The 26,276-nt window shown below is 35.9% G+C and overlaps 1 pseudogene; it reads left to right on the top strand.

Annotated features, from left to right (window-relative positions):
* The first annotated feature begins 14,850 nt into the window (after nucleotides 1-14,850).
* LOC129891208 (uncharacterized) lies at nucleotides 14,851-16,580 on the top strand (annotated as a pseudogene).
* The last annotated feature ends 9,696 nt before the right edge of the window (nucleotides 16,581-26,276 follow it).

The raw sequence follows: 26,276 nt of genomic DNA, 5'->3' as shown, positions 1-26,276 counted from the left end.
AATTAAATTTATGGATTCAAGGTCCATTTTATTGATAAAATCAATAAAAAATTAGCTGATAATAGTCAACAAATTCTATTAGCCCAAGTCTTAAAAATAAAAAAAGCCCAACGGAAAAGAAATACTTACTAAGACTCCGTCCAAAAGTAACCAAGTCTATATGTTAAATTCCTAAAAAAAATTGGATTTTTGTCATGCTCCGAACCTATATATTGGGCATGACCGACACTCGAAAATTATTATTGCCCCAAAATGAACTCTTGTCTTGGCTTATTACTGAACAGAAGACTAAACACTTATGTGAAAGCTTTAAAAGTGATAAACATTAAGACCTCCGAACATGCTTTATGAAAGTCTAAAATATAAGTATGAATCATCATCATAATCATAATATTTAAAACATCTGCAGATCAAAACTTAACTGACTTGCTAACTTATCTATGAAACATCTACTAAACTATGATAGGTGTTGGGACAAGACTCATTGCTATCTGAATAATAAATTGGAATGTCTACTAAGTAATGAAATAAATAATTGAACTGGATCCCTCCGAAAGTAAGGAGGTCTCATCAAAAGCTGATGGATAGGATCTCAACGAAGCACCTGCTATTGATACGGAGTAGCTATATCTGCATCATTAAGAGATACAACGTCAAATGGTGTCAGTACATGAAATGTACGGTATGCAAAATAGCTTAATGAAACACTAGTTTAAGTGAACATACATAACTGAAGAACAACTCAGGGAAAGACTAAAAAAATGGATAACTATAAAGTAAAGCATGCAAATGTATTGAAAACACTAAAACTTTACAACTTCGATATATGCAATAATATCAAATGCTAAAATAGTATACCATCACTATAAGCATTGTGATTATACAACGTCTTACCTACGTTGTCAGAACCATCCAATACTTTGTAAGGGTATATGATGAACTTACTAATGGATCTAATATATATGCCCTTACCAGGGGCTTTATGAGGAGTTTCCTGAATCAACGACACGATCCTATCCTACGCTGGCTGCGCAGTTATGGGGTTTGGATTATCTAAGCCTTATCCAACTCAGTATTCAATACTACTCCCAAAACAATGCAATAATGCTCATGAACTGTATAATGTCCCATTTTAGGAAAAAGGTCCCACTTTAGGAGAAACTGATACTCTCTGTGTTGAGTTAATACTCTAAAATGTTTCTTTATAACTGTACTGAACTTACTTTAAAAGACTATGCTTTATAAAAACTGACTTCACTTTCTCGAAACTACTGTATGCTCTCTTTAAAACTAACTATGTTTTTCTTTCTGAAAATAATGCACTTTAAGTAATTTCTGCTTTCTTGAAACCCTTTGTGAAATACTACTTTAAGATTTGGAATTTACTTTATTCCTGAAAGCAATGCATAAGAAATCAATATGACAAGGTCTTGAATAACTCTTAATAAATAAAGGATTCATATGGTATATTAAGCATGAATCAATAGTCAAAGATCATTAATAATGATGAGCTAATGAGTTTTCTATAATGAAATCAAGAATTCAACACTAGGAATATAGAGTAAATTCAAAAATTTTGAGTCATGGGGTAAAAATCCTTGCTATGATCTTAATAATTGAAACCGTAGATGTAGAACGTGTGGAAGAACTTAATCTCTCACTATAATAGCCTTACATACCTTAAACATTCTACAAATATTGATGAAGAATCCTAACTTGAAGAAGAATGATCAATGAACATTTTCTTGAGATATTTTAATTCTCTTCTTAAATATCTTATGGAAAGAATTAAGATTTCTATCAATAATTCATGAATAGACGAAGGAATTTAAGTTGAAAGCTTGAATTCCATGAAAAAAGACTTACCTTGATGGAGGAGGATGAGAGAGGAGGAGAGAAAACCACTTCTAGGACTTGAAACAATGATCAAAAGTGGAAACAATCGGACTAAAATCGACTTAAATGATTTTCCATCGTCTAATTGGCGTTTCAACCGATGAAACGCCTATCCAACATTGTTCAATTCTAGTAAAACACATGTTCAACAGGCAACCTCTTAAATTTTCCTCAACCAGCGTTTTGTAGGTTCAGAATTGTTCTTCGCCAACGAAATGTATGTCCAAAATAGAATATCTGACAAAACTAAAATGGTTATAAATTTTTACTCCAATCTTCGATTGATGCAAACTTGGTAGAGTTGGAAAGAAGACTCATAAATATTTAATTTGATATGTTATGGGCCATCTAACTCATTATATGCTGAGAGATACGATCATTTAAAGTTGACCCTTGCACGAACTAATGCTAAAAGCTTAGTCGGTAGGAAGGCTTTGAACTCGACTTAGTGCTAGAGGTCCTTTATGACCTTGCTTTCGATACACTTTCCATACCTAGGAATGGACCTTAACACATATGTACATGTATGACATTACCTAGTTCAACCTTATATAATTACGATGAATGATTCGGATTCTAAAGGTAAAGTTCGAGGTGTTACAGCTTCTAGTTCCACTTCATTCTTCTCTTTGTATTCTCCTTGTTACCACAACTATGTTCAGTCCTCATATTAGTTCCAACATGCTTGTGCTTCTTCTTTAGGTCATCAACATTTTTCATATGTTGCATTTATTGCGTTTAATTGATAGTTTGAATGGAAAATTGAGGGGAAAATAAGTGGAGGAAAAAATGATATGTTCTCTCTTGGTTTATTAAATAAGCTTTGGTCCCACATAGGTGGTGGAAAGGAAAAGTCTCCTACTTAAAAGTAGAAGCACTCCTTTATGTTGCTAAAGGGTCAAGAAGAGGGTCTCTCCTCACGCCGTCATCGTCGTCGCTCGCTCGGCTCGGCTATGACTTTGGCTTCGGATTTGAATTTGGATTTGGATTTGGATTTGGTCAATTGATATGATTGATTGATAATCTTTTTGGACCAAATTTCCTTTAAATTTTAATTAATTAATATTATTTATTTATTTATTTAATTAATTAAGTGAAAAAATCCTGACCCGTGACCCGCGACCCATTTCTTTTCCGGATTAATTTAAAAATATTTTCCTCCGTTTTTCCAATAGATTTTTGAAAGGTTGCAACTTTGTCCGAAAAGTTGCAAACCTTTTCTCAATAGGCAAATCTTTTCCCAACAGATGTCTTTTCTTAAAAGGTGCAAACAGTCTATATATGTCTCTTAATCCTCAGAATGTTATATACGAAATTTCAAAAATAACATCTTCTTCTTCTTCTTTCTGCACTTCCTAAAATCGTGTGATATACAGCCTTCAAGTGGTTCGCAGTCACCAAAATTTGAAGTACCTCTACTTTGGTGAGTAAATCCTTCTATCCTGGGAGGAAAGATTCCAAAACCTCGGGTACTTTGAGGGGAATAATTTCCTTAAGGACACACTGTGTATTCAGTGGGTTCGATTTTATTCTTACAATAATTTTTCACATATTGTTATTATTTTTAGATTCATTACAGATTCTGTCTTTTATTACTTTCAGAAGTTATTGTTATTGTTTAATATTTTCCAATACAATTTACTAACAATCTTAAAAAAATTACTGTTATTTTTATTTTTCTGATTAAACTGTATTCTGTTTTTGGAGACTAAAACATGTGTGGTTTTCTGCTCCGTATGAAATAAATATTCTGACTTGAAGTGTATAAAAACTTCGTTGGAATATTAAAGTTCATACTTGTACAACGATTTGAAGAGTATAAAAACTTCATCGTTGTTTTTGTAAAAGGTCTGATATTCTGAAATATTAAGACAGTTTATCTATTTTGACAGTGAAAAAAAATGACAAGTGATACTTCTACTACTTCTGCGACTGTTGCTGCAACAAGCCACACTTTTGTGCCACCGGCAGAAAAACTAGAAAAATTTTCTGGAGCCAACTTCAAAGGATGGCAGCAAAGGTTGTTCTTTTGGCTTACCAATCTTGGTATGCAAAAGTTCACCAACGAAGACCCTCCTGTGCCCGCTGCTGATATGCCGGCCAATGAAAAATTTATGATTACTGAGGCATGGACACAGACGGATTTTCTATGCAAGGGCTACATCCTAAGTGCTTTGGATGATGATTTGTACAATGTCTACAGTATTGTGAAAACTTATAAAGAATTGTGGGATGCACTTGAGAAGAAGTACAAAACGGAAAACGCATGCTTGAAAAAATTTGTGGTTGCTAAGTTTCTAGACTATAAAATGATAGATAGCAGAACTGTTGGAACCCAAGTTCAAGAACTACAACTTATTTTTCTTGACCTTATTGCTGAAGGTATGGTAGTTAATGAAGCATTTCAAGTGGTTGCGATGATAGAAAAGTTGCCTCCTTCGTGGAGAGATTTCAAAAATTATCTAAAGCACAAGCGCAATGAAATGAAGTTGGAAGATCTTGTGATTCGTCTCAAGATTGAGGAAGATAACAAAACAGTAGAAAAGAAGTCGCGTGGAAATTCAACAATTATGGGAGCGAACATCATTGAAGATGCTGCTCCAAAGAATAAGAAAAGGAAGAAACCTTTTGGAAAGAATCAGGAGCAGAACAAGAAAAAGCTCAAGGGCAATTGTTATAATTATGGAAAAGTTGGCCACAAAGTTCCAGATTGTCGTCTTTCAAAAAAGGACAAGACAAAAGGACAAGCCAATATGGTGGAAAATAAAGAAGGTATGGATGATCTATGTGCAATGTTATCAGAATACAACCTAGTAGGTAATCCCAAAGAATGGTGGCTTGATTCGGGAGCTACTTCGCATGTGTGTGAAGTCCGAGAATCCTTCTCTATTTATTCCTCTGCAGCACCTGATGCGATGATCTATATGGGAAATTCTGCAACTGCTAAGGTTGAAGGATATGAAAGAGTATTTCTGAAAATGACATCCGGCAAGGTAGTGACGCTGAACAAAGTTTATCATGTTTCAGAAATGCGAAAGAATTTGGTCGTCCGCCGATCTTCTTATCAAGAATGGATTCAAGTGTGTTCTAGTTTCAGACAAAGTAGTTGTTAGTAAGAATGAAATGTATCTAGTAAAAGGCTACCTCACTGAGGGTCTTTTCAAACTAAATGTAATGGTTGTTGATGATAATAAAATTCAAGCTTCTTCTTACTTACTTGAGTCAAATAATTTATGGCATTCACGTTTAGGACATGTCAATCATAAAATCTTGCAAAAACTGATTAACTTAAATATATTGCCTAACTTTGATTGCAATAAATCAAAATGTCAAGTATGTGTTGAATTTAAGTATGCTAAGTATCCTTATAAATCTATTGAAAGAAATTCTAGTCCCTTAGAATTGATTCACACAGACATTTGTGATATGAAGTTTACACCAACTCGTGGTGGGAAGAAGTATTTTATAACTTTTATTGACGATTGCACTCGATATTGTTATGTGTATCTGCTTAATAGTAAGGATGAAGCAATTAATGCATTTAAGCAATACAAGAACGAAGTGGAAAATCAATTGAATAAAAGGATAAAAATGATTAGAAGTGACAGGGGTGGAGAATACGGATCTCCTTTTGAAGAGATATGTTTAGAATATGAAATTATTCATCAAACTACTGTCCCTTACACACTACAATCAAATAAAATTGCGGAAAGGAAAAATCGAACATTAAAAGAAATGATGAATGCTTTATTAATAAGTTCTAGTTTACCGCAAAACTTATGGGGGGAAGCTATCCTTACAGCTAATCGAATACTCAATAGAGTGCCCCACAGCAAAACACAAACTATTCCATATGAACTATGAAAAGGAAGAAAACCCAACTTGAAATATTTCAAAGTGTGGGGGTGTTTAGCAAAGGTCCAAGTTCCTTTGCCCCAAAGGGTAAAAATCGGACCAAAGGCCGTGGATTATGTTTTTATTGGCTATGCTACAAACAACAAAGCTTGTCGATTTTTGGTTCACAAATCGAACAATTCTAAAATTCATGTTAATATGGTAATTAAATCAGATAATGCTGAATTCTTTGAAAGTATTTATCCGTATAAAACTAAATATGAGTCCTCAAGTGAAAGATCTAAACAACCGCGAGAAGAACCAAAGGAAATTAAACCAACCGAAGAGGATCCAAGGCGTAGCAAACGTCAAAGGATATCTACTTCCTTTGGACCAGATTTTGTGACATTCTTGCTTGAAAATAAGCCTCAAACATTTAAAGCTGCAATGTCTTCTTCTGATTCAATATTTTGGAAAGAGGCAATCAATAGTGAGATTCAATCAATTTTGAATAACCATACATGAGAATTGGTTGATCTTTCTCCTGAAAACAAACCTTTAGGATCAAAATGGATTTTTAAAAGGAAAATGAAAGCTGCTGGCACTATTGATAAATATAAGGCAAGACTTGTGGTCAAAGGTTATAGATAAAAAGAAGGTCTTGATTACTTTAACACATACTCGCCGGTAATAAGGATAACATCTACTCGGATGTTAGTGACACTTGCAACTATATGTGGTCTTGAAATCCATCAAATGGATGTTAAGACGACTTTCTTAAATAGAGAATTGGAGGAAAAAATTTACATAGAACAACCTGAGGGTTTCATAGTTCCAGGTAAAGAAAGGAAAGTGTGCAAACTTGTTAAGTCACTTTATGGACTTAAACAAGCACCTAAACAATGGCATGTGAAATTTGACCAAACAATGTTGGCAAATAGATTTAAGATTAATGAGTGTGACAAATGTGTTTACATTAAAAATACTCCAAATTATGAAGTCATTGTTTGTTTATATGTTAATGACATGTTGATAATGAGTAAATATATTGTCGATGTAAATGCTACGAAGCGTATGCTTGCTAGCAAATTTGACATGAAAGACTTAGGGGTTGCTGACTTGATTTTAGGAATTAGGATCCATAAAACTCCACAAGGTCTAGCATTATCACAGTCACATTATATTAAAACCATTCTTGATAACTTCAAGTATTTAAATTTTAATATTGTAAAAACTCCAATTGATGTAAGTTTTGCAATTCAAAAGAATAAAGGTAAAAATGACTCACAATTGGACTATGCATGAGTTTTGGGAAGTTTGATATATATTATGAATTGTACACGACCAGATATAGTATGTGCTATTAGCAAGTTGAGTCGATTCACGAATAATCCCAATCAAACTCATTGGATGGCAATGAAACGAGTCTTGGGATATTTGAAACACATTCAAAACTATGCTTTGCATTATAATAAATATCCCACAGTAATTGAGGAATATGATGCAAACTAGATCACTGGATCATCTGAAGTTAAATCCACAAGTGGATATGTTTTTACCATTGGTGGAGGAGCATTGTCTTGGAAATCATCAAAACAGACATGCATCACCCTCTCTACAATGGAGTCTAAATTTATAGCTTTAGACAAGGCTGGTGAAGAAGCTGAATGGCTCCGGAATGTTTTGGAAGATATTCCATTTTGGCCCAAACCTTTGGCATCCATATGTATACATTGTGATAGCCAAACGACAATAGGGAGGGCAGGAAGTGTTATGTATAACGGAAAATAGCGTCACATTCGATAACGACACAATACTATTAGACAACTACTCTCTAGTGGTGTTATCACTATTGACTATGTAAAGTCAAGAGATAATGTATCAGATCCACTAACAAAAGGCCTATCTAGAGAGGCTATTGAAAGATCATCGAGGGGAATGGGGTTAAGGCCTAGGATAAGTCATCATGGCGATAACTCTATCTAGTAGACTGGAGATCCCAAGAACTAGGTTCAAAGAGATCAAACAAAGTTATGATTTGTGGTTCAACATTGTCAAATAACTCAATCCATTCTCGTGATGATGACAATGTTTAGAAATAAAGGATAAAACCTTAAGGCTTTTTAATGAATTAATAAAGCATTAAAGGTTTTTTTAATGATTATCTAAGTCTGGCGGAAAATGACTAGATAGTGTGTCTATAGGACTACACATTTAGAAATCACCTATGTGAATGTGAAGTATAAGCCGCTTCAAGGGGAATGACGGTAAAGGCCCATTCTCTATGCATTCACGAAACCAGGCAGTGTTCATGGCTGAAACGAACACAATCGTGAGAACCATAGATGGTTGATGATTAATTATGTAACTTATGTTGTCTAGTTATACAACAAAGTTCGACGGTTCAAAGATATCGCATCTACCGATTGATCGAGTATATCCTATATAAGTTCACTATGGAAAGTTCAAAGGGAAACCTACTTATCCAGATGCAATTAATCTTTGCTTGTATATCACACACTTATCCATGCATTCCTTTATCTTATAGACATTCTCCATTTATGTGGGGGATTGTTAGGTTTAATTGATAGTTTGAATGAGAAATTGAGGGGAAAAAAAGTGGAGGGAAAAATGATATCTCTTTTGTTTTATTAAATAAGCTTTGGTTCCACATAGGTGGTGGAAATGAAAACTCTCCTATTTAAAAGTAGAAGCACTCTTTTATGTTGCTAAAGGGTCAAGAAGTGGGTCTCTCCTCATGCCGTCGTCGTCGTCGCTCGCTCGGCTTGGTTTCGGCTACGGCTTCGACTTCGGCTTTGGATTTGAATTTGGATTTGGTCAATTGATATGATTGATTGATAATCTTTTACTCACCAAATTTATTTAATTAATTAAATGAAAAAATCCTAACCCATGACCCGCGACCCGTTTTTTTTCCGGATTAATTTAAAATTATTTCCCTCTATTTTTTCAACAAATTTTTGAAAGGTTGCAACCTTGTCCAAAAAGTTGCAAACCTTTTCTCAACAAGCAAATCTTTTCCCAACAAGTGCATTTTCTTAAAAGGTGCAAACAATCTATATATGTCTCTTAATCCTGAGAATGCTATATACAAAATTTCAAAAATAACATCTTCTTCTTCTTCTTTCTGCACTTCCTAAAATCGTGTGATATACAACCTTCAAGTGGTTCACAGTCACCAAAATTTGCAGTATCTCTACTTTGGTGAGTAAAGCGTTCTATCTTTGCAGGAAAGATTCCAAAACCTAGAGTACTTTGAGGGGAATAATTTCCTTAATGACACACTGTGTATTCAGTGGGCTCGATTTTATTCTTACAATAATTTTTCATATATTATTATTATTTTCAGATTCATTATAAATTCTGTCATTTATTACTTTCAGAAGTTATTGTTACTGTTTAATATTTTCCAATACAATTTACTAACAAGATTCTCTGCTCACAGAAGTGAGTATTGTATTATGTTGTTATCTGATATGTATGTGTTTCTTGTTTTCATTGGATCATTTCTTTTTCAGATGTATATTTCAGTGGAGTTCTTTGAGTTTGGGATGAACTCTTTTCTTTTTTATATGTGTATTTCAGTGGAGGTCTTTGAGTTTGGGATGAACTCAATGAAGGGTTAGTTTAGGAATGCCTTCAGTGACTGTGTATAATCCTTTTTTTTAAGAATATCGTATATAATGTAGCCCTTGTAACTTGTAACTTATTGTAAGTGTCCCTTATTTCATTTCGTGCTTTATTCTTTAACTTGATTTGTTATCTTTATTTGTGTTATTTTTAGTTGAAGTGGTGATGTAGAAGATGATGTTGCTCTCATGCTCTTTCTTTCCAAGCTCTTGATTGAGTACACACATATGGTTGTCAATTTGATTTTTATATTCTCACTTTTTGTTGGTCCTTTTTGTAAGCTAAAATAACTTAGGCTAATAAGTGTTGTCAAAACTATTTGGCCTTTGAATAGGCAAAATATACCATGTAAATATAATAGTTGTGATCACTAGTTTTTAAAAAATACTATTTTAGCATATTGAATGTATCTTCGTCATTTTTATTCTGAGTGTTGGTATCTATTATTTATCCATGCTTATGATTTTACTTCTCTTATTTGGTAGTTCACTGAACGTCTGAAACTGCATAATACCCGTCTGATCGAATAATATATTGTCCATGTAGTCCGCCAATTGATTTCCCTCCTTGAAAATGTGATTTATATGAATGTTTGCTTGCCTTATTAATGATTGTATATTTTCAATTCTTGCTGCAATTTTTGTGTCTCGCTACAAATTCAAGGAGCGCAACTCTCACCTAATGTCAAATCTTAGGTCTAAGCCAGCCCTGTTGAACCATTTGCTAATTACGCATAATAACCACAAAGAATCAAGAAAACAAACAAGTATATCTCGACTTAAAAATAAATCTTCAACCTGCAAGGTCCCAATCAACAACTCTATAAAAAACAAAACTCCCAACAATTTATAACAAGCAATAACTATGTAACACCCCCCAAAATTTTTCCATAAGATTCAGAGCTTTCTTGTATTCGTGTAGGGTCGATCTCTATTATTGTGAAGTATATCCCTGAGTTAAGATGAGTCCCTGAGAAATTGAAAAGTGTTAGAGGTGATGTGGGGTCACAAAGGACCCCTAGGACCAAGCTAAGTCTAAAAGATTCGTTGTGGCTAAGTTTTAGGATGAGTTCGTATAAGGAGTCAATTTCTAAGGACCCTATCTTTTGAAAGATGACAATATGGGTGTCCCACGACCTATTAAATTAAAGGTCATTGAGTCTTCTTTCTAACGCCACCAAGAATATAATTTTTGGAGTTCGGAGTCAAAAGATATGACGATCCTAAGACAAATTAACACGGTAGGAATTTCAGGCCTAGGTTGCAACTGCTGGAAATCTGGGCTTGGCGCCGTAGTGGTGCGATGCGCCACTATCGCACCAGAAACAAGCCTCAGTAGTTTGGTCCCTGGCGCGGCGCGCCACTACAAGATGTGCAGGGTTTTCAAGTTTATTTTCCAGAACCCAGAAAACTTAGGCTTGACGCTGTAAGAGCGCGACGCGCCACTATCGCGCCAGGAACAAGCCTCAGTAGTTTGGTCCTTGGCGCAACGCGCCACTATCAGATGTGCAGGTTTTAAAACCTAAATTCGACTTGGCACCGTATTGGCGCGACGCGCCACTATCGCGCCAAGAATGTTTTTGGCCTATTTTTTAGAATTTTGGAGAAAGGGCAATTTGAGAATTTTCCCAAATTATATATGTATCAGCTTTAGAACGTTTTGGACCATTATTTTCAGCTCCTCTCTCTCTCAAAAAGCCCTAGAAATCCCTCTCCTCTTCTTCAATCATTCTCCAACAAAGATTTGATTCAAGAGCTTCAAGAGATTCAAGCTTTCCATTGAAGACCCAACATCAAGGTTTTCTTCAAGTCTTCACTAAGGTATGTAAGGCTATTCAAAACATGGGTTGAGTCCACCCATGTACCCTACATCTTCTTTTGATTTATTGTCCATAAGAATGAAGCTTATTGATAGAGGTAGGTCTAAATAAGTCCTTTTCATCTATTACCCTAATTTCCATTATCATGATATTGTGGAGTCAAGAAAGTGATTTGCTTCATGTTGTTATGAGTTGACTGAGATGAGGTGTCGATCATAAATTGTTAATTTCTTAACTATATTGATTTTGATAAAGAAATGTTAATTTTCTTAAATATGTTGTTTATCTTGAATTATTGATTTAAAACCTTGGAGTTGTGTTGAGTTCCCAAAGATTTGTTAAATGAATAGAGGAATGATTGGATAGGTTTACATGTTGTTATAAATGCATATTTAATCTACTTTCGAAAGATATGATTGAGATTGATCGAATAGTATGATTGTGAGAGGTTTGATTGTGATAGAGTTAATGAGTTGACAAGGTTGTAAATGAGACTTGTCGATATGATTTGATTGAGTTGATTGGATGGAGTTTTATGAGCATTGAGTCTTGGAAGGAGTATCGAACACCGAATTGGGTAAGAGTATAGTCCATACTCGAACCCAATAACTACGTCGCCAAACATAGGAGGGGATTGAACCGTTAAAGTCGGATGCTTCCCTAAATTTATTGTCCTGACATTATAGGACTTGGTTGGATTGGATCCATGATTGGTTGATTTGTTCATGTCCTGGCAAAGTATGAACGGACGCGGCAATAATGTCGGTTTGTTGTACTGTCACTGGCTCATAAGTTATGGTTGATGGATAAGAGAAACTCCCATATAGGTCTTGATAGTACTCTGAGTCAGATTGAGTTGAATTGTATGTGATTGGTCCCGTCTAAATCATATTCTTATTTAGACTTAGGACACTTGATTGAGTTATTATTTCTCTTGAGTTGAGATTCCGAGTTGATTTGATTCTTCCTTGATGTTAATTTCATTTGGCCATTTTACATACTCATACATTCCGTGTACTGACGCCATTTGGCCTGCATAGTTTCATGATGCATAGACAGGTACTAGAGATCATCAACCGGCGCACCGTTGAAGATCCGCACACTCCTAGCTAGTTGGTGAGTCCTCCTAGTTTCTAGAGGATGTTGAGTTTCCTGTATAGTTTTGTGTTATTTCCTTTATTTTGATTGTTGGTAGCCATGGGCTTGTCATTGGCACCTCCTAGATTGTTGATAGAGGCTTCATAGACCGGAGCGTAGAAATGTTGGATTGCTCTTTAGAAGTAGTTCTTCTATAACTGTTTTGTTGATTTGATAGTTTTTTGGCCTTTGGCCCTAAATTATGAATAACACTTCATTGATTGAGTCTTCTGCTGAGAGAATGTGTTTGAACGAATGTGTGATTGGACTAGGTGGTTCGCTTGGAGGCCAGAAATGGTTTCTGAGTGCCGGTTACGTCTAGGGTACCCTCCCGGAGCGTGACAAACTAGCTATCTCACAAGTCCTGTTTGGGTCGTCGAAGCCACCATGATATCTGTTGACACCCAATTTTGATTCTATGCAATTCGTATTAGTTCTTGAGATTCTTCACTTTCAAACAATTCAAAATAATTGTCTTTGAAAAATTCAAAAATATTTTAAATATTTTTAATTAGTTTTGTTTTAAGAAATAATTATATAGTTATATATGTTTATAGATAGATTTACATATATAATTTTTCAATATTTATATAAATATTGAAAACGACCTCAAAAAATAGTGTTTAGTTTATATACGTTTTATTTCCTTCAAATCAGTTAATTATAATGATGTATAATTAGTCTTCTATTTTACATAATTAATTTATGTCTTGGTAATTATTTTGTATTGTTTAAATTAAGAATCTCAAATAATTAATCAATAAGTATTCATCTTATTTAAAATGTGGTCAAAGTCACTAATTAATTCAATTTTGACCATATTCTAAATTAAGTTGGCTTGACTTATAATTCATTAACCCTCCAATTTGACCAAATTTGCAATCCATATGGCTACCCTCTAAACTTTCTTTTCTAAAAATATATACATACACCCCTATATTCCCACACTCTCTTCTTCTCTTTTCTTTTCTAAACTCACACGTGTCCTCTCCTCTCAATTTCCACAAAACACCCAAATTCACGCTCCTCCTTCTCTTTCCCTCATACCCTTTTCCCCCTTTTCAGGAATTTTCAAATCCCTCTTCTTATCTATTAGTTTGAGGGAAAGGAAAAAGATTGAAAACCTTATCCCTATAAGCTACCACCATCCCTGTCAGTCCTTTTATTCATATTTGAAAGATTACAAACCTTCAGCCTCGATTGTTGACTTTGGCTTAGATAAATCTCATTCAAATCTAATCTGAATCAGAGGCTGTCAAAATCAAATTTGGATTATTGGGGATATATTTTTTTTGAAATTCAAATTGACTGATTTTTGCTTATAAATTGTTGAATGGGGGAGAGTTATGTTGGGTTTAATTGATAGGTTGAATGAGAAATGGAGGAAAAAGAAGTGGAGGGAAAATTGAGTTGTTCCTCTTGCTTTATGAAATAAGCATTTGTCCACATGGGTGGTAGAAAGAAAAAGTCTGGTACTTAAAAGTAGAAGCACTCCTTCATGTTGCTAAATGGTCAAGAAAAGGTTCTCCCCTCGCGCTGTCGTCGTCGCTCCCTCGACTCGGCTACGGCTACGGCTACGACTATGGCTTCAGATTCGGATTTGGTCAAATTTGGTCAAATGATCTGATTGATTGATAATCTTTTTGGACCAAATTTTCTTTAATTTTTTAATTAATTATTATTATTTAATTAATTAATGCATTAAAAAATTCTGACTCGTGACTCGACCCATTTCTTTTTTTCCTAGATTAATTTAAACATTTTCTACCATTTTTTTCCAACGAATTTTTTTTAAAAGGTTGCAACTTTTTTTGAAAAGTTGCAAACCTTAAAGTTGCGACCTTTTTCCAACAGACACCTTTTCTGAAAAGTTGCAAACATGCTATATATTTCTGTTGATCCTTAGATTTGTTCCTGACGAAAATTTCTGATAAACAATCTTCTTCTTTTTCTTCTTTTCTGCACTTCCTAAAAACTCGTGTGATATACTGCCTTCGAGTGGTTCGCAGTCACTATAATTTGCTGTACCACTATTCTGGTGAGTAAATCATTCTATTTTGGGAGTAAAGATTCTAAAACCTCGGGTACATTGAGGGAAATAATTTCTGTACGGACACACTGTGCATTCAGTGGGCTCGATTTTTGTTCTTACATAATTTTTCAAATACTGTTCTTATTTTAAGTTTCTGTCCAGTTTCTGTTTTTTATTTTCAGAAATTATTGTTACTGTTTTAATATTTTACAATACAGTTTACTAACATTCTTAAGAAAATTATTATTATTTTTATTTTTTTGATTAAACTATATTCTGTTTTGGAGACTAAAACCTGTGTGATTTTATACTCCGTATGAAATTTGGTATTCTGACTTGAAGAGTATAAAAATTTCATTGGAATATTAAAGTTCATACTTGTAAAATGATTTGAAAATATATAAACTTTATCATTGTTGTTGTAAAAAGTCTGATATTCTGAAGTATTAAGATAGTTTGTCTATTTTGACAGTGAAAAGAAATGACAATTACTTCTGTGACTGTTGCTGCAACAAGCCGCACTGTTGTGCCACCAGTGGAAAAATTAGGAAAATTTTCTGGAGCCAACTTCAAAGGATGGCAGCAAAGGGTTTTCTTTTGGCTTACTACTCTTGGTATGCAGAAATTCACCAACGAAGACCCTCCTGTGCCTGCTGCTGATATGCCGTCCAATGAAAAATTTATGATTTCTGAGGCATGGACACATGCGGATTTTCTATGCAAGGTCTACATCTAAGTGCTTTGGATGATGATTTATAAAATGTCTACAGTGCTATAAAAACTTTTAAAGAATCGTGGGACGCACTTGAGTAGAAGTATAAGACTGAAGACATATGCTTGAAAAAATTTGTAGTTGCTAAGTTTCTAGACTATAAAATGATAGATAGCAAAACCATTGAAACCCAAGTTTGAGAACTACAACTTATTTTTCATGACCTTATTGTTGAAGGTATGGTAGTTAATGAGGCATTTCAAGTGGCTGTAATGATACAAAAGTTGCCTCCTTCGTGGAGAGATTTCAAATATTATCTAAAGCACAAGCACAAGGAAATGAAGTTGGAAGATCTTGTGATTCGTCTCAAGATTGAGGAAGATAATAAAACAGCCAAAAAGAAGTCGCTGGAAATTCAACGATTATGGGAGCGAACATAGTTGAAGATGCTGCTCCAAAGAATAAGAAAATGAAGAAACCTTTTGGAAAGAATAAGGAGCAGAACAAGAAAAAATTCAAGGGCAATTGTTACAATTGTGGGAAACATGGCCACAAAGCCCCATATTGTCTTCTTCCGAAAAAGAACAAGGGAAAGGGACAAGCCAATATGATGGAAAATAAAGAAGGCATGGATGATCTGTGTGCAATGCTATCGGAATGCAACCTGGTAGAAAATCCTAAAGAATGGTGGCTTGATTCAGGAGCTACGTCGCATGTTTGTGCGGTCCGAGAAGCCTTCGCTACTTATTCCCCTACAGCACATGATGCAACTATCTATATGAGAAATTCTTTCACGGCTAAGGTTGAAGGATATGGTAGAGTATTCCTGGAAATGACATCTGGCAAGGTGGTGATGCTAAACAAAGTTTATCATATTCTAGAAATGAGAAAGAACTTAGTTTCTGCCGGTCTTCTTATCAAAAATGGATTCAGTGTGTTCTAGTTTCAGACAAAGTAGTTGTCAGTAAGAACGAAATATATTTAGGAAAATCTACCTCACTGAGGGTATTTTCAAACTAAATGTAATGGTTGTTGATGATAATAAAGTTCAAGATTCTTTTTACTTACTTGAGTCAAATAATTTATGGCATTCACGTTTAGGACATGTCAATCATAAAACCTTGTGAAAACTGATTAACTTAAATGTATTGCCTAACTTTTATTGCAATAAATCAAAATATCAAGTATGTGTTGAATCTAAGTATGCTAAGCATCCTTATAAATCTATTGAAAGGAATTCCAGTCCCTTAGAATTGATTAACACAGACATTTGTGATATGAAGTCAACACCAACTCGTGGTGGGAGAAAGTACTTTATAATTTTTATTGACAATTACACTCAATATTGTTATGTGTATTTACTTAATATTAAGGATGAAACAATTGATGCATTTAAGCAATACAAGAACGAAGTGGAAAATCAATTGAACAAAAAGATAAAAATGATTAGAAGTGATAGGGGTGGAGAATACGAATCTCCTTTTGTAGAGATATGTTTAGAATATAAAATTATTCATCAAACTACTGGTCCTTACACACCACAATCAAATGGAATTGCGGAAAAAAAACTGAATATTAAAATAAATGATGAATGCTTTATTAATAAGTTCCGGTGTACCGTAGAACTTTTGGGGGGAAGCTATCCTTACAGCTAATCGAGTACTCAACAGGGTGCCCCACAGCAAAACACAATCTATTCCATATGAGCTATGCAAAGGAAGAAAATCCAACTTGAAATATTTCAAAGTGTGGGGGTGTTTAGTAAAGGTCCAAGTTCCTTTGCCCCAAAGGGTAAAAATCGGACCAAAAACCATGGATTGTATTTTTATTGGCTACAAATAGGAAAGCTTATCAATTTTTGATTCATAAATAGGACAATCCCAAAATTCATATTAATACGGTAATTGAATCAGATAATACTGAATTTTTTGAAAACATTTATCTGTATAAAATAGAATGTGAGTCCTCAAGTGAAAGATCTAAACGACCGCGAGAAGAACTAAAAAAAAGTAAACCAACCGAAGAGGATCCAAGGCGTAGCAAACGTCGAAGTATATCTACTTCCTTTGGACCAAATTTTGTGAAATTCTTGCTTGAAAATGAGCCTCAAACATTTAAAGCAGCAATGTCTTCTTCTGATTTAGTATTTTGGAAAGAGGCAGTCAATAGTGAGACTCAATTAATTTTGAATAACCATACATGAGAATTGGTTGATCTTCCTCCTGGAAACAAACCTTTAGGATCAAAATGGATTTTTAAAAGGAAAATGAAAGCGGATGGAACTATTGACAAATATAAGGCAAGATTTGTGGTCAAAGGATATAGACAGAAAAAAGTCCTTGATTACTTTGACACATATTCGCCAGTATCAAGGATAACATCTATTCGAGTGTTAGTGGCACTGGCAGCCGTATATGGTCTTGAAACCCATCAAATGGATGTCAAGACGGCTGGAGAATTGGAGGAAGAAATTTACATAGAACAACCTGAGGGTTTCGTAGTTCATGGTAAAGAAAGGAAAGTGTGCAGACTTGTTAAGTCACTTTATGGACTTAAACAAGCACCTAAATAATGACATGCAAAATTTGACTAAACAATGTTGACAAATGTATTTAAGATTAATGAGTGTGACAAATGTGTTTACATTAAAAATACTCCAAATCATGAAGTCATTGTTTGTTTATATGTTGATGACATGTTGATAATGAGTAGAGATATTGCCGATGTGAATGCTATGAAGCATATGCTTGCTAGCAAATTTGACATGAAAGATTTAGGGGTTGTTGATTTAATCTTAGAAATTAGGATCCATAAAACTCCACAAGGACTAGCATTATCACAGTCACATTATAGTGAAAAGATATTTGATAAGTTCAAGTATTTAAATTTTAATGTTGCAAAAACTCCAATTGATGTAAGTTTTGCACTTCAAAAGAATGACGGTGAAAGTGACTCACAATTGGAATATGCACGAGTTTTGGGAAGTTTGATGTATATTATAAATTGTACACGATCAGATATAGCATTTGCTATTAGCAAGCTAAGTCGATTCACTAGTAATACCAATCAAACTTATTGGATGGCAATGAAATGAGTCTTAGGGTATTTGAAACACACCTAAAACTATGCTTTACATTATAATAAATATCCCATAGTAATTGAGGGATATAGTGATGCAACCTAGATCACCGGATCATCTGAAGTTCAATCCACAAGTGGATATATTTTCACCATTGGTGGAGAAGCATTATCTTAGAAATCATCAAAACAGATATGCATCGCCTGCTCTACATTGGAATATGAATGTATAGCTTTAGACAAGGCCGATGAAGAAGCTGAATGGCTCCAAAATTTCTTGGAAGATGTTCCATTTTGGACCAAACCTTTGACACTTATATGTATATATTGTGATAGTCAAGTGGCAATAGGTAGGATAGGGAGCGTTATGTATAACGAAAAATCACGTCACATTCGATGGCGATACAATACTGTTAGACAACTACTCTCTAGTGGGGTTATCATTATTGACTACATAAAGTCAAGAGATAACGTATCAAATCCACTAACAAAAGGCCTATCTAGAGAGGCTATTGAAAGATCATCGAGGGGAATGGGGTTAAGGCCTAGGACAAGTCATCATGGCGGTAACTCTACCTAGTAGACTAGAGATCCCAAGAACTAGCTTCAAAGAGATCAAATAAAGTTATAAATGGCGGATCAACATTGTCAAATAACTTAACCATTCTCATGATGATGGCAATGTTCAGAATCAAGGATAAAACCTTAAGGCTTTTTTATGAGTTAATAAAGCATTAAAGTTTTTTAATGATTATCTAAGTGTAACACTTCCCAAAATTATTTCCCTAAGATTCGGACCTTTCTTGTATTTGTGTAAGGTCGAACTCTATTATTGTGGAGTATATGCATGAGTTACAATGAGTCCCTGAGAAATTGAAAAGTGTTAGAGGTAATGTGGGGTCACAAAGGACCCCTAGGACCAAGCTAAGTCCAAATGATTCGTCGTGGCTAAGTTTTAGAATGAGTTTGTATAAGGGGTCGACTTCTAACGACCCTATCTTTTGAAAGATGACAATCTGGGTGGCCCACAATATATCAAATTAAAGGTCGTCGGGTCTTCTTTCCAACGCCACCAAAATGTAATTTTTGGAGTTCGGAGTCAAAATATATGATGATCCTAAGACGAACTAGCACGGCAAGAATTTCAGGCCTAGGTTGCAACCCTTGGAAATATGGGCTTGGCGCCGCAGTGGCGCGATGTGCCACTATCGCGCCAGGAATAAGCCTCAGTAGTTTGGTCCCTGGCGCGGCGCGCCACTATGAGGTGTGCAGGGTTTTTAAGCATATTTTCCAGAACCCAAAAAATATGGGCTTGGCACTGTAAGGACGCGACGCGCTAGGAACAAGCCTCAGTAGTTTGGTCCTTGGCGCGACGCGCCACTAGCAGATGTGCAGGTTTTTAAGCCTAATTCCACTTGGCGCCGCAGTGGCGCGACGCGCCACTATCGCGCCAAGAGTGTTTTAGTTGGAATTACCCCCGGAGCTCATCTCTATTCATCCGGTATTTCATGTTTCGATGTTGAAGAAGTGCTTAGGCGATCTCTCATTGGTAGTCCCCATTGATAGTATTGGAGTTAAGGATAGCTTATCCTATGAAAAGGTTCCGGTCCAAATTCTTGATCGCCAAATCCGCAAGTTGAGAAACAAAGAGATCGCATCAGTCAAAGTCCTGTGGAGAAATTAGTTTGTTGAGGAAGCCACATAGGAAGCGGAGGAAGATATGAAGTCTAAATATCCCTATCTATTCGTGCCTACCGATGAGAATGTTGAAGGTAATGCCTACTTCTTGACTTGAATTCGTTTGTGCATTTTGAGTTTGGATAGTAATTTAATCGAAAATTTGATTTGTTGATTGGTTAAATTCTAATTGTGATTTGTACCTAGATTCTATTCTTGGTTTACTTGTTATTCAAGGATGAATGATCCCAAGGGGGAGATATTGTAACACCCCCCAAAATTATTTCCCTAAGATTCAAACCTTTTTTGTATTTGTGTAGGGTCGAACTCTATTATTGTAGAGTATACGCATGAGTTACGATGAGTCCCTAATAAATTGAAAAGTGTTAGAGGTAATGTGGGGTTACAAAGGACCCCTAGGACCAAGCTAAGTCCAAAAGATTCGTCGTGGCTAAGTTTTAGGATGAGTTCGTATAAGGGGTCGACTTCTAACGATCCTATCTTTTGAAAGATGACAATCTGGGTGGCCCATGACCAAATTAAAGGTCATTGGGTCTTCTTTCCAACGCCACCAAAATGTAATTTTTGGAGTTCGGAGTCAAAAGATATGGCGATCCTAAGATGAACTAGCACGACAGGAATTTCAGGCCTAGGTTGCAACCCTTGGAAATCTGGGCTTGGCGCCACTATCGCGCTAGGAACAAGCCTCAATAGTTTGGTCCCTGGCGCGGCGCGCCACTATGAGGTGTGCAGGGTTTTTAAGCATATTTTCCAGAACCCAAAAATATGGGCTTGGCGCTGTAAGGACGCGACGCGCCACTATCGCGCCAGGAATAAGCCTCAGTAGTTTTGTCCTTGGCACGATGCGCCACTAGCAGATGTGCAGGTTTTTAAGCCTAATTCCACTTGGCGCCGCAGTGGCGCGACACGCCACTATCGCGCCAAGAGTGTTTTAGCCGTTTTTTTTAGAATTTGGAGAAAGGGCAATTTGGGAATTGTCCCAAATTATATATGTATCAAGCCTTGAATGTTTTGGATCATTTTTTAGCCTCTCCCTATCTTTCTAAAAAGCCCTAGAAGCCCTCTCTTCTTCTCCAAATCCTTCTTCAACAAGATTTGCCTCCAAGAGCTTCAAGACTTCAAGTTGCCATTGAAGACCCAACAACAAGGTTTCTTCAAGAATCTATTCTAAGGTATGTAAGGCTACTCCAAAACATGGGTTGAGTCCACCCATGTGCCCTACACTTTCTTTGAGATTAAATATTCATAAGAATGGAGTTTCTTGATAGGCCTTTGTCCAAATGAGTCTTGTCATCCATTAATGTGATTCTTCTTATGTTGATGTTGTTGAGACAAGAGATTTCTAGAAAGAACCTTCATGTGAGTATGAGTTGATGAAGATGATTTGTTAAACGTGCTTTTATTGATTTTTTTAACTATGTGGATTTTGACAAAAATGTTAATTTCTTAAATATGTTGTTTATCTTGAATTGCTGATTTAAAACCTTGGAGTTGTGTTGAGTCCAAAAGACTTGTTAAATGAATAGAGGAACGATTGGATAGGTTTACATGTTGTTATAAATGCATATTTAATCTACTTTTGAAAGATATGATTGAGATTGATCGGATAGTATGATTGGGAGAGATTTGATTGTGATAGAGTTGATGAATTGACAAGGTTGTAAATGAGACTTGTTGATATGATTTGATTGAGTTGATTGGATGGAGTTTTATAAGCATTGAGTCTTGGGAGGAGTATCGAGCACCGAATTAGGTAAGAGTATAGTCCAGACTCAAACCCAATAACTACGTTGCCAAACGTAGGAGGGGATTGAACCGTTAAAGTCCGATGTTTCCCCAAATCTATTGTCCTGACATTATAGGACTTGGTTGGATTGGATCCATGATTGGTTGATTCGTTTATACCCTGGCAAAGTATGAATAGACGCGGCAACAACGTCGGTTTGTTGTACTTTCACTGGCTCATAAGTGATGGTTGTCGGATAAGAGAAACTCCCATATAGGTCTTGATAGTACTCTGAGTTGGGTTGAGTCAAATGGTATGTGATTGGTCCCGTCTAAACCATATTTTTGTTTAGACTTAGGACACTTGATTGAGTTATTATTTCTCTAGAGTTGAGGTTCCGAGTTGATTTGATTCTTCCTTGATGTTTGTTTCATTCGACCATTTTACATACTCGTACATTCCATGTACTGATGCCATTTGGCCTGCATCGTTTTATGATGCAGAGACAGGTACTAGAGATCATCAACCAGTGCACCGTTGAAGATCCGCACACTTCCAGCTAGTTGGTGAGTCCTCCTAGTTTCCGGAGGATGTTGAGTTTCCTATATAATTTTGTGTTGTTTCCTTTATTTTGATTGTTGGTAGACATGGACTTGTTATTGGCACCTCCCCAAATTGTTGATAGAGGCTTCATAGACTAGAGTGTGGGAATGTTGGACTGTTCTTTTGAGTAGTTCTATTAAAGCTGTTGGTTGATTTGATAGTTATTTTGCATTTGCCCCTAAATTATGAATAGTACTTCATTGATTGAGTCTTCCGCTGAGAGAATGTGTTTGAATGAATGTGTGACTGGACCAGGTGGTTCGCTTGGAGGCCAGAAATGGCTTTCGAGTGCCGGTCACGCCTAGGATACCCTCCCGGGGCATGACACTAAGTCTGGCAGAAAATGACTAGATACTGTGTCTATAAGATTACATATTTAGAAATCACCTATGTGAATGTGAAGTATAAGCCGCTTCAAGGGGAATGACGGTAAAGGCCCATTCTCTATGCATACAGGAAAACAGGCGATGTTCATGGATGAAATGAGCACAACCGTGAGAACCATAGATGGTTGAGGGTTAATTGTGTGACTTATGTTGTCTAGTTATAGAACAAAGTTCGACGGTTCAAAGATATCGCATCTACCGATTGATCGAGTATATCCTATATAAGTTCACTATGGAAAGTTCAAACGGAAACATACTTATCCAAATGCAATTAATCTTTACTTGTATATCACACACTTATCCATGCATTCCTTTAGCTTATAGCTATTCCTCATTCATGTGGGGGATTGTTGGGTTTAATTGATAGGTTGAATGGAAAATGGAGGGAAAAGAAGTAGATGGAAAAATGAGTTGTCCCTCTTGCTTTATGAAATAAGCATTTGTTCCACATAGGTGATGGAAAGAAAAAGTCTCCTACTTAAAATTAGAAGCACTTCTTCATGTTGCTAAAGGGTCAAGAAGAGGGTCTCTCCTCGCGCCTTCGTCGTCGCTCGCTCGGCTCGGCTTCGGCTTTGGCTTCGAATTTGGATTTGGTCAAATGATCTGATTGATAATCTTTTTGGACTAAATTTCCTTTATTTTTTTAATTAATTATTATTATTTAATTAATTAATTAATTGAAAAATTCTGACCCGTGACCCGACCCGTTTCTTGGTTTTCTAGATTAATTTAAAACATTTCCTACTGTTTTTTTCCAATGATTTTTTTCTAAAAGGTTGCAACTTTTTCTGAAAAGTTGCAAACCTTAAAGTTGCGACCTTTTCCCAACAGGCACCTTTTCTGAAAAGTTGCAACTAAGCAGTATATTTCTGTTGATCCTCAAAATTGTTCCTGACGAAAATTTCTTAACAATCTTCTTATTCTTCTTTTCTGCACTTCCTAAAAACTCGTGTGATATACTGCCTTCGAGTGGTTCGCAGTCACCATAGTTTCTGTACCGCTATTCTGGTAAGTAAATCGTTCTATTCTGGGAGGAAAGATTCCAAAACCTCGGGTACGTTGAGGGGAATAATTTCCTTAAGGACACACTGTGCATTTAGTGGGCTCGATTTTTGTTCTTACATAATTTTTCAGATACTGTTCTTATTTTCAGTTTCTGTCCTTTATTTTCAAAAATTATTGTTACTGTTTTAATATTTTACAATACAGTTTACTAACAAGTTAATCGGTAGAGAAGTAGAGAAATATTTGAGTTTACTACTTTCTTGCTCTTTTCCAGTTTCTGATATACTCCACAATCTTTTATTGTCTCTTTTTAATTACTCACACTCACAATCGGTGTGAAAAATGATCTTCTCAACTCGTTGTCTCAGTCGCCGCTCCATAACAGGTAATTTTTATTATTCCTTTTTGCATTTAGCTTTTGATGCTGTTTGTTGTATGTAATTAGACATGTTTTTTCTTCTATCATATGTTTAATTATTTGTTTAGTTTGCATTGTGTTTCCAGTAGCTTATATATTGTGATAAATTTCTGATTTTTGCACTCCTTCTTGTGCTTTTGGTATGATGCTTTGAGTCAAAAAATTAGTTTATATGTATGATGTGTCTAGTTGATTCTTTATTTGTGGATACTGTGCGTTTTGTCTTCTTACCTCAATTATAGTATTAGCGTTATTACCTCCCGCGTTTATTTAATCATCCCTTTGAAACGATTGTTTTAAAAATAGATGAAAATTTAAAAGAATTAGGTTTAGTTTGAAATATTTTTCACTGTAAGTTAGCCTTAGTACAGATCATCTTCCATGTTTTCTTGTTTGTTCGATTAAGTCTAAACATGGTAATAATATCTATGCTGGATTTTGCAACTCCAAAGGATTTTTGTTCTCAAACATGATAAATATTAAAGATCCGTCTTATATGTTTATAGTTTTCTCCTTTCTTTTTTTTTTCTAGCAGAATTTTGGCTAAAATACTAGAGTTTCTTTAAAAAACAAGCCGGTCATGCTTTAAACCTTCATGTTGTACTTTCTTCACTAGTTTGCTGCCAGTTCATTTTATTTTCATGAGCTATAAGCATCAGGTGACAAATATTTTCCTAAGAATATAGTTTATGTGGTGCTATGAGTAATGTGCTATCCGTAGATTTCATCAGTAGCTAGTTGTTGTTTTTATCATCTGCTATGAATTTCATTCCACCAAGTATTAATTTAAATGTTGGAGTTCCTTTGTTTCTTTGCCTCTCTGTTGTACTTACCTATGAATAAGGTTACTAGTAGCCTATATTCTTAATTATTATTTGTAATCTGCCTTTCTGTTTTTTTATTTTCACACTCGTTTTCTTGCTCTTTGTTGCAATTTGGTAGCTAAATTCGTATGTCTAAATTCAATATTTAAGGTAGATAAATACACCCTTTTGAGATTAGCTTTCTGGCCCTAAGGTATGAAATAAACTTACCCTTAGGCACGACAGGACTATCCTTCCACTCTATGACAGCCTCATTCGGGAATTTGAACTTGACAATCTGAGTCCTACAATCAATAGAGGCATAACAGACATAAAGCCAGTCCATGCCAAGGATCACATCAAAATCAACCATTTCTAACTCAACTAAGTTAGCCAAGGTATCCATGGGATGAATTGACACAGTGCAATCTCTATAGACTTTCTCAGCTAAGACAGAATCACCGACAGGAGTAGCTACGCAAAATGGCTCACGAAGAAATTCGGGAATTTTATTGAATTTACTAGCCACGTAAGGAGTCACAAAAGATAGTGTGGCACCCGGATCCATCAAAATATAACAGTCAAGAGAAGAGACTCAAATCATACCCGTCACGACGTTTGGAGAGTTCTCCTGATCTTGACGACTATCCATGGCATATAGACGGTTTGTACCTTCGCTCGTACTTGAAGTAGTGCCCCTCTGATTACCTCTAGCTGGTGGTGCGGTGGTAGAATAGTGGGCTCTGCTCCCCCATGCTGGACATTCCTTTTGAAAATGGTCTATTTGGCCGCATTTATAACAACCAAACCTTCCCGCTCTGCACTCTCCCAAGTGGAGCTTACCGCACTTGACGCATGGTGGCTTTCCTTGCGAACCTTGACCCACGCTAGCCTGGGATTGAGAACCCTGGGGTCTAAAATTCTGGCGACTCTGTCCCTGCTGATCATACCTGTTCTGCGGCATAGGTGCACTGGCGGTAGATGAGGCATAGTTGGAAGGCCTCTTCTGGAAGAAGGACCTGTTGCCCTTGTTTTGCCTCTGTTCATTCTCACGCCCCACTGATTTTGCCTTCTTGCTCAGATGCTCCTCCCTGTCTTTCCTCTTCTCATCCTCCACCTATTGAGCATACACCATTAACCTTGAAATATCCATGTCGGAGATTAACAATGCCGCTTTGCACTCCTTCTTCACATGTCTTCCCAAACCGAAGACAAATTTCCTCATCTTCGACCTCACATCTGGGATCATCTCTGGAGCATATCTGGATAGTTGGATAAACTTCAGACCGTACTCCTTAACTGTCATACCTTCTTGTTTCAGATTCACAAACTCCTCCACTTTTGCTTCCCTCAATTCTCTGGGAAAGAAGTGGTCGAGAAAGGCTCCCTCAAATTCATCCCACATAGCAGGTTCAGCATCCTCACCTCTACCAAGTTCCTATTGGTTATACCAGATGCTTGCCACATCCTTGAGCTGG

This window comes from Solanum dulcamara, chromosome 1 (assembly GCF_947179165.1).
Source record: "Solanum dulcamara chromosome 1, daSolDulc1.2, whole genome shotgun sequence".
Lineage (NCBI taxonomy): Eukaryota > Viridiplantae > Streptophyta > Magnoliopsida > Solanales > Solanaceae > Solanum > Solanum dulcamara.
The sequence above is the reverse complement of the archived record's forward strand: the minus strand, read 5'-3'. Positions and strand labels throughout refer to the sequence as shown.